The sequence below is a fragment of the Branchiostoma floridae genome, unplaced genomic scaffold (genome assembly GCF_000003815.2).
Source record: "Branchiostoma floridae strain S238N-H82 unplaced genomic scaffold, Bfl_VNyyK Sc7u5tJ_1582, whole genome shotgun sequence".
Taxonomy (NCBI): Eukaryota; Metazoa; Chordata; class Leptocardii; order Amphioxiformes; family Branchiostomatidae; genus Branchiostoma; species Branchiostoma floridae.
In genome coordinates this window covers 119,983-130,410 of record NW_023365776.1, presented here as the reverse complement: position 1 = coordinate 130,410, position 10,428 = coordinate 119,983, and the positions used below count along the sequence as shown (strand labels likewise).

At 40.3% G+C, this 10,428-nt stretch overlaps 1 long non-coding RNA gene across 1 annotated transcript in view; it reads right to left on the bottom strand.

Moving 5' to 3' along the window:
• Positions 1-1,077: 1,077 nt before the first annotated feature.
• Positions 1,078-10,428, bottom strand: part of LOC118408400 — an 18,641-nt gene continuing 9,290 nt past the window's right edge. Inside the window, exons 2-3 of the long non-coding RNA XR_004830291.1 lie at positions 5,372-5,481; positions 1,078-1,480 (exon numbers count right to left, since the gene is read on the bottom strand). This is a non-coding gene — a long non-coding RNA (uncharacterized LOC118408400). The remainder of the gene's footprint in view (positions 1,481-5,371; positions 5,482-10,428) is intronic.

Sequence of the window (10,428 nt, the reverse complement as noted above, 5' to 3'; positions counted from 1 at the left end):
AAGGCTGGTTCTCTCCCTTCAGCTGTTGTGTGTCACCTTCTGTTGATGGAAGTGAAGGCTGGTTCTCTCTCTTCAGCTGTGATTTGTCACCTTCTGCTGATAGAAGTGAAGGCTGGTTCTCTCCCTTCAGCTGCTGTGTGTCACCTGCTGATGGAAGTGAAGGCTGGTTCTCTCCCTTCAGCTGCTGTTTGTCACCTTCTGTTGATGGAAGTGAAGGCCGGTTCTCTCCCTTCAGCTGCTGTGTGTCACCTTCTGCTGATGGAAGTGAAGGCCGGTTCTCTCCCTTCAGCTGTTGTGTGTCACCTTCTGTTGATGGAAGTGAAGGCTGGTTCTCTCCCTTCAGCTGTGATTTGTCACCTTCTGCTGATGGAAGTGAAGGTTGGTTCTCTCCCTTCAGCTGTGATTTGTCACCTTCTGCTGATGGAAGTGAAGGCTGGTTCTCTCCCTTCAGCTGCTGTGTGTCACCTTCTGCTGATGGAAGTGAAGGCCGGTTCTCTCCCTTCAGCTGTTGTGTGTCACCTTCTGTTGATGGAAGTGAAGGCTGGTTCTCTCCCTTCAGCTGCTGTGTGTCACCTTCTGCTGATGGAAGTGAAGGCTGGTTCTCTCTCTTCAGCTGTGATTTGTCACCTTCTGCTGATGGAAGTGAAGGCTGGTTCTCTCCCTTCAGCTGCTGTGTGTCACCTTCTGTTGATGGAAGTGAAGGCCGGTTCTCTCCCTTCAGCTGCTGTGTGTCACCTGCTGATGGAAGTGAAGGCTGGTTCTCTCCCTTCAGCTGCTGTGTGTCACCTTCTGCTGATGGAAGTGAAGGCCGGTTCTCTCCCTTCAGCTGCTGTGTGTCACCTGCTGATGGAAGTGAAGGCTGATTCTCTCCCTTCAGCTGCAGTGTGTCACCTGCTGATGGAAGTGAAGGCTGATTCTCTCCCTTCAGCTGCTGTGTGTCACCTTCTGCTGATGGAAGTGAAGGCTGGTTCTCTCTCTTCAGCTGTGATTTGTCACCTTCTGCTGATGGAAGTGAAGGCTTGTTCTCTCCCTTCAGCTGCGATGTGTCACCTTCTGCTGATGGAAGTGAAGGCTGGTTCTCTCCCTTCAGCTGCTGTGTGTCACCTTCTGCTGATGGAAGTGAAGGCTTGTTCTCTCCCTTCAGCTGCGATTTGTCACCTTCTGCTGATGGAAGTGAAGGCTGGTTCTCTCCATTCAGCTGATGTGTGTCATCTACGTAAGTTTCTTCCGTTGGCAGCTAGATGGCGGATCTGCTTTGCAGTGATCTGGCCATTAAAATCTCGTAGGCACTGTTGAGCATACTGTAGATAGGTGCACCTCCTTGATCGCCTTGATCTCCATACACCTGGAGTGGCTGGCCTGGTGTGCCTGTGGTATGCTCATGCATGAGAAGGCCTCGAATAAAGATCCAGCCCTTAGTCTTCTTTTCTCCTCTCAAGGAACCTGCTCACTCCATCAATCAACAGGCACCTGTGTACAACTCAAACACACAATGTGTTAATGCAGAAAGGGAATTTCATGTCAAACACTGGGCGTTAGTATTTTTTTGGCACAGAGCGGGAGTCAGAAATGCACTGAACTACTTATAGCAGATTAAGTAAAAAACTAGAGTTCGGCGACCTCATACCTCCATGAAATATTCAGTGTTTTTGTCGATTTTATGTTTGTTGATTATGACTTGTATGTAATGGTATTCGTGTTATTTCTACTAGTTGTGTGGATACTGGATAGTTATCACATGGGAACCATGGTAACATGCAACAGGTGTGGGGAATCTTTATGATGTTTACATTATCACGTTATGATAGTACTGGCAACTTGCAAATAAATGCACTACGATGTCAACTGTATTTCGCAGATATAGGGGTGATTTCTTATATTATTACAACGATTATATCGACAGATACGAGGCCCCAAATCTAATCACTTCCAGCTATCATCACACCCCACCAACACATCAAGTATGAAACCAATCCACCCAGCCGTTCTTGAGTCGAGGCTACCGTTTCCCCCAAACAGTTGTTAAAAAAAAAAAAAAACATATGTTCATGGCTATCACTGGCAAAACAAATCACCTCACCATCTGCTTGGAGATAAGGTGATTAACAAAGAGGGAAACCACGATGACTGTTCCAATATATTGCAGATATAGGGATGATTTCTTATATTATTACATCGATTATATCGACAGATACGAGGCTCAAAATCTAATCACTTCCAGCTATCATCACACCCCACCAACACATCAAGTATGAAACCAATCCACCCAGCCGTTCTTGAGTCGAGGCTATCGTTTCCCCCAAACAGTTGTTGTCAACTGATAAAAAAAAACATATGTTCATGGCTATCACTGGCGAAACAAATCACCTCACCACCTGCTTGGAGATAAGGTGATTAACAAAGAGGGAAACCACGATGCCTGTACCAATATATCGCAGATATAGGGGTGATTTCTGATATTATTACATCAATTATAACGACAGATACGGCTCCCAAAATCTCATCGATTCAAGCTTTCATCACACCCCACCAACACAACAAGTATGAAACCAATCCATCCAGCCGTTCTTGAGTAATCATCTACACAGACAGAGACACATAACAGAAAATATAACCTCCATTCCATGACATTTCATGGAGGTAAAAACACATTATTTGAGAAATATAGTATTACTAACTATTATGTCATTAGTCAATAGGACACATCATCATATCATTTAAAAATGGATCGAGTCAGGAAAAACATATGACAGACCTATGAATAATATCATCAAACAAATTGTATATAGCTAACAAATCATGACATAATTGATAGAACTATTGGCTACCAGTCAATATGTTCACAGTGGACAACACAATTACCAAAACATGTTGGGTAAAATGATTAAAAGACAAATACTATCTACAAACTACACTTGTAAGTCTCTGCACAGCATACTGATGTGATGGCCTTTTCTTCGCTTCCAAGGACAATAATATCCTGGACCATATTGACAGCTGACAAAGCTTGAAGACAATATGGGCAGCCACTTTTAACAAAAATCCCAAATCTTTTAAGATTCCGTGAATTGACAAAACCATTTATCAGGTACAAGGGATGGAAAACTACAAAGTTTCATGTTGAAACAAGAATTCCACAATCACATACCTCCATGAAATGATTTTAACCCTAACAACTATCTTATCATGTTTCTTATTATCTATTCAAATAAGGCCCTTATTGAAATGAATTAGTTGATAATCTCTTGCACCTAAACTGAAGCGATGTTGTCTAAAAAAAAACAACTCCTATTTCTATCAATTATGCAAATGAGGTCATACTCAAAAAATTCATTGTTCACATTCACATACCTTCAACATGCCACAAGCTTACTTTGCACATACAATACTATGATCTCCTTTTTGCCCTCCTTTTGTCTTGTGTAAGGCAGTCCCTGTGAAACTGGTCCCTTGTTAGCAATGTCCCCCATGGAAGGCGAGACCAATGCCGTCATAGGGAAACAGCCGGTATGCCTGGAGAGAGAGTAAGCTCTGTCGCTTACTTCTGCACCTACAATGCTTCGCTCTCCTTTTGTCTTGTGTAAGGCAGTCCCTGTGAAACTGGTCCCTTGTTAGCAATGTCCCCCATGGAAGGCGAGACCAATGCCGTCATAGGGAAACAGCCGGTATGCCTGGAGAGAGAGTAAGCTCTGTCGCTTACTTCTGCACCTACAATGCTTCGCTCTCCTTTTGTCTTGTGTAAGGCAGTCCCTGTGAAACTGGTCCCTTGTTAGCAATGTCCCCCATGGAAGGCGAGACCAATGCCGTCATAGGGAAACAGCCGGTATGCCTGGAGAGAGAGTAAGCTCTGTCGCTTACTTCTGCACCTACAATGCTTCGCTCTCCTTTTGTCCATGTAAGCTTTCTTGCTTACTTCCCACAAACAGTGCTTTGATCTCCATTTATCTTGTGTCAAGCAGTCCCTGTGAAACCCTGTAGTTTTGGGCCCGCTGGTGGATTTTCCAGGAAACGAAGGAGTGCTTTTGTAGAAATTTAGACAGATGTACATAATGATATTATGCAAAGCAAGACTTACTTGGCACAATTGATGGGCAAAATTTGTAATTCTAACATGTTTTCTAAAATAGGTCTTTTATACACATTAAATCTAATTGAATTCTGGCAGGTGAAACGTTAACCATTACTGATCAAGCAAATAATATTAATTTGCATAATTAATGCAAAAGTGCTATCATTCTATAGTGGCAAGTGCCAGGGATCACATATTTACTTTTGGTTTATGTAAGTTAGTTAATTTGTACACTGCAATTCATAGAGTATGGAAATGCGTCAATAGCAATTAATGACAAAATGTAAACATTAAATTTTGCTGACAGGGCTCCAAACAAAAAAAATTTATGTTTTTTTTTGTGTGAAGAAGACTACCATAGATAAAATAGATGATTTTGGTTGCAGCCTTATTTGTATAATCAATGAGACAAGATGAAACAATGAATCTAAAGCTGCTTAAAATATTTCATGGAGGTATGAGTTCTCTGATCTCTTGATGCAAACTGACAGAGGTTTATTACATATCTTTCAATTAAACATATTATATTTTGCCATTGCTGGAAGCTCAAGAATTCTTTGCTTTCTGTTTTTCAAATAAATAAATAAATAAATAAAATTTAGACAAAAATTAAATAATGCATGCACTGTTCCTTAACAGTTTCATGTACTTATGCTGTAGCCCAAGTATAGTGATATGTAGATTTACTACTGTAACAGTATAAGCATGTTTGATCACGAAAACATCATATTCATGATATTGAGGAAAGCAAAAATTTTTCAATTAGCAAAAATTTTTCAATTAACATATAGCAACATACATTACCGACAGGACACAAAATAGAATTGAGTTTCAATTGGACAACACGTACTGTGGTACAAATTGGTTCTCTAAATAATGTCTACAAAGGTGAAAATTTTTTCCCTCTACATTTGACTTCCCCAGATTCACAGTACAGAATTTTTTCTTTCCTAAATTTATGATCCCAAATTACATCCTGGCTCCTTGGACATCAAACAGGCTAAGAAATGAAATGGTGACTGTATAGCAGACTGAGTCAGAACATAAATTCAGGCCCAACTACGCACTGTACTGAGCACTACAAACCTTCAAATTTCATTATCATTTATTGGAGGGTTCACATTCAGGAGATGGCTTTGGATTTAAAAGCAACATATCTGCAAGTTATGTAAACATATGATGAAGTATATCCTTTTCTAGTTCTGGATTTTTACTGAAGAAAGTAACAAATAGACTTGCAAATTAAGGAAGACTTGTCTCAAATCTGCCTACTAAGATTTGCTTGTGGTTAGTAATACGTACCTTGATTGATTGATTGACCTTGTAAAAGGGATGTCTTGTCCCAGCACTTTGAGGACCTTTAAATGACTTGGACTGGCTTCTCTTTCCATCTGCAGTTGCACCAACTATATCTGCAACAAACAACATATCAATCATTAGATAATACAAACAACACATAAGAAGTTGCAGTTTTCATACCCCAAACAACGGACAAGAAATACAAACAAGAAAAACACATTTCTCCATGAAGTAATTACAGTGTTTGCTGTTGACGTGTCTACGGTGTTGGCCAAATGTCAGACCAATCCATCAAAAGGATCCTGATTCATTGGTGCAAAGACAAAACCCCTGACAGGAACAAGTTCGTCAATGTATAAAAGACTCATCTTAACATAAAGAATAGCATTTGCTCATAAATCATGGAAATGAGGCCCAAAGAACACAGTGTGTCACATAGAACATATTAAGTCGTTTTGCTCAAGTAATCATTGTATATTGACAAGAACGGTCAAAGAAGTACACTAGTGGAAGATATATCAATACACAGTATGGCTCTAGGGACAGTGGATGATATACTAGTTTAGCTGTGATGAGAATACTCATGAGCAGTTTGACAAAATTAGCTAGTTTTGCAGTTACATAATACTATTAATAGGGGTTTCTTTTTGTTGGACTGGCCCTGGAAAAAAATCAGTAGACAGGATGTTGGACCGATTCGAAATGAATAGAACGGCAGCATTCACAATCAGAAGTGCGCATTGGCTGGGGACCGGAAGGTTTCGGGTTCAAATCCTGCTGTGGCACCTGAATCTTGTGCCCTTGTGCCCACTTTAGTCAGTGTGCCCTATGTCTGAGAATCAAGGAAATAATCTCTATCATATAACTGAGAGATCACACTCTGCGGGATTGGCTAGTATAAGAAAGTAAATAACATAATAATAAACAAACTTAAATAGCATATACATGATATTTAATAATAGCTCATCTTCAAAACGTACTGCAGTCCATGAAAATGCAGAGCAAAACTAGAAAGGCCGACATTTGCTTGGGAGCAAATACAGCATATTGCAATCCACCTTCATACAATAATGGACTCTTCCAGAACACCCCTATCTATGCAAAATGGACCAGTCTATTTGGCCCATTTCCCATTTATAGTGCTAAAGCTACCCTAATACCAAATTCCAGATCAGTTGGCTTTGTCATGACACAGGAAGCAAAAATGTACATTTTTGGTCAATAACGGCAAAAAATCCCAAATTTCACAATATTTAATTGATGTACACCATAGGTGTGAATAGAGCCCTGTGGCCACATACCGTACGCACCTTTATACCAAATTTCAGACCATTTGGTTTCCATACATAGGCACAGGAGCCAAAACTTAACATTTTTAGTCTAAAAATGGCCAAAAATCCCAAAATTCAACAATTTAAAGTAATGTATCCCCAAAGTGAAAATGAAGTACTGTGGGCACATGCCAGACACACCTTCATGCCGAATTTCAGGTCATTAGGTTTCTATACAAGGGCATAGGAGCCAAAAATAAACATTTTTAGTCAAAAATGGCCGAAAACTCCAAAATAGCTCATTTTTGAAGTGGTCAGTGAAGAAAGCGTTGATGGGATCCTGTGCCCATACGTCCAATGCACCTATGTACCAAATTTCAGGTCATTTGAATTCTATAAAAGGGCATAGGAGCCAAAAATATACATTTTTAGTCAAAATTGGCCCAAAAACCCAAAATAACTAATTTTTTAAGTAATCTATGAAGAGAGTGTTGATGGGTTCCTGTGCTCATATGTCCAATGCACCTCTGTGCCAAATTTCAGATCATTAGCTTGTAATACCTGGGCACAGGGGCCAAAAATATACATTTTTAGTCAAAAATGGCCCAAAACCCCCAAATAACTAATTTTTTAAGTGATCTATGAAGAAGGTGTTGATGGGTTCCTGTGCTTATATGTCCAATGCACCTCTGTACCAAATTTCAGGTCATTAGCTTGTAATACCAGGGCACAGGGGCCCAAAATATACATATTTTGTCTAAAAATGACCAAAAACCCTAAATATCATAAATTCTAAGGTCTCTATCAAGAAATTGAAAAAAAGTCTGGGGATATTTGCTATCCCTACTACCATTCCAAATTTCAGCTCATTTGGCCCAAGAATGAAAAAGTAGAATCCATTTGAAGATTTGACAGGAGGAGGAGGAGAAGAAGAGATAAAGGACTAGAAAGGCCGGTATTTGCTTAGGAGCAAATTCAGCTATTTTCACTCCGCTCTCCCCTTTATGCAAAAATGGACTTTTCCAAAATTGAACTTGAAAAATCCAATGTGAGTACTGTACGGTAATCAAACTTTTATTTCTTTATTACAACACGCACACAGCATGCTAATGTTTCACACATTAACAAAGCAAGCACCGTTTTACTTCAAGAAAAAAAAATTATGTCACAAACGGAAATTTTCTACAGATGCAACACGTTATGTGACCCTAAACGTTGGTATTACGTACCCACAGCAGACAATAGCGTGGTTATGATTAAAGTTTTCCTGCTTATTTACACAAGGCAAGGGCAATTACTGCACTTATTCAAGGTTGTCACAAGCATAACTAATCTTCATACAAGCAGACCTCTCCAAACAAACTGTACTACACTTTTAACTCTTTACCAAGATATGCTTATTAGCCGTTTTTAGCGAAGTGCAATTAAAATAAAAAATCCAATTGGATATCATGGCTGCTCTGCAATTACATTATCATTACAAATACATATAAATGTATGCACATTGTATTCAGACAAAAAGGATCGCATTCTGTTTTTATACTTAGAGTTAATCAGCTAATACATTATATTGATGAACAAAGCTAATTAGCGACTGTATGTTTGCACGGAGTCTGTTTTGCATATCTAAATGTTTTGCATGCTTTTTGTCTGAAAAAAGGATGCAGCAATTGCAGTTATTATACGTCTGTTATAAACTTAACGTCCCATTTATTTTCCACATAAACTAATCAGTTTATGATTATCTAATTATTCTGATTAACTGTTTGTAGTACAGTGCATTACTAAATTACACAGCATATACCATGACGTGGTGTCTGAAAAGTCATAAAAACTTATTCATGTCTGTCATGAAATACAATGTTTGAACTCATGGTTGGTATAATAATATCTCTAATTGTCACTTAGTTTACTAGTTACAATATTGTCCCAAATAGCCTAATCATACATAAAGCTGGTGTTTCTGTCACAGTAACGCTTCTTGTACGTGACTTTGCTATCCTCTCCTTGGTGTCTGTTGATGCCACCTTTGTAGCCAGTTGACTATTGTGTTCTCTGACAGGCCAGACTTTGTGGCATTAGTTGAGTTCAAGCACCCGACCAATAATGAATTTAGCACTGTCAAATTGACACCCTCTATCAAGGCACAACCCCACCTGTCTGCACAACAGTCCTGGTGGTGTATCCTCTTCCTCCAGTAGAAAATAGAATAGAATACAATAATTAGTATTTCCTTTGTGTAATTTCATGTACTGCCACCCAGAGTAAAAGGAAGATCCTTTTTGTTTGTTGATTAGAAAAAAAGCCACACCTGATTACATATATTCTTGTACAACCAACCTGAATGGACAATTCACAACATAGTGTAACGTTTGTACTAGTAGATTTGCCCTTGAAAATCTGTACTATCATATAACGTTACTATGGAAGAGAACTACTGTACACTTTTTACCGATAAGTAGTAGAATCATATCATAATGTTTAATTAGTAGAATTGTAAGATATACTCTGTATTCTTTCTTTTTTCGTTGCAGTTTAAAGTTGGCCATACAAAATTGACTGTACTTTTTGTCGTGTCAATAAAGCTTGATGATACAATACTAGTACTGTCTCATCAGTCACTGCAAAGCGCAACAATATTCCATGCATGCGCTCCCACTTACCGCGGCATTCTGACGCTACGGTATCGCTTATCCAGACACTCTAAACGTGGGTAAATCAAACAAAAACTACACAATAACGACGACAAGTTACACAAATTTGTTACTGTGTTTGTCCATTGTAGCCAATTTTAAGATAAACAGTACAATTTTTCACTTACTTTTAACGGACTTCTTCCCGGCGACATATAATTCCTGTGTAAAAATTTGCCCGTCCCGGACTAGTCCGAACCGGCATGAACCGTCAGTTCGAACCATGCAATAGTCCGGGGGTCGGACGGGTCGGTCGGACGGGACGGACGCTCGACAGTTCGCAGAACGGTTCGGACGGCCATAAAGGGTCCAGATTGGCCGCTTGGACTAGCCCGGACTACGTCCCGGACTGGTCCCGGACGGCATGGTTCGAACGCTTTCGGGCGGCGGCCTGGAGCGGGCCGTTCGAACGGTTCGAGCCGATACGGCTCCGCCCGGGCCGGACGGCCGAACGGGCGGTTCCCATAGCAACAAAGCGATCCGAACTGTCTGGGGGCGTGCAGAGCACCGCGGGGCGCCGGTTCGGACGTCTGCGGACGTCTGCGAACCACCAATTTACATGGCAACTGTACCTCCCAAACACCCGTGAAATGCGTAAAATCATGCTGTTATGAGGTGGAAATCGCTGCCCAAACAGTTCGGACGGTATGAACCGCCGGAATGCCGTCACAAAATAGAAATAATTTGAATGCAATTCATCCCTCTGCCGCCAGCGCTCCTATAGACAAAATATTAATGACGGCTTGAAGTTACAGAATGACACCAGCCCCAAGACAATCAATGTAAATCACATGTGCCCTCACTTTGACGTTATGTGCGTGCTGAGTCCCAGGAAACATTTGATTGCCCGCACAAACCATGTACAAAGCGTAAGTAATGGATTTCTGATGTCTTTCCGACTGAAGCGTGGTTACCAAACATGCGGTGGAGACACTATCACTAATATATGATATACATTCAAGTCCATAATCTAGAAGATTCATTTATAAACATCATTGAATGCCCTAATATATTCATGCCAACGCTAGGCACGTTACGCACCCAGCGGCGGCGAGGGTTCAGTGACCTCATCTCAAACGTAAACAAGAAGACGATC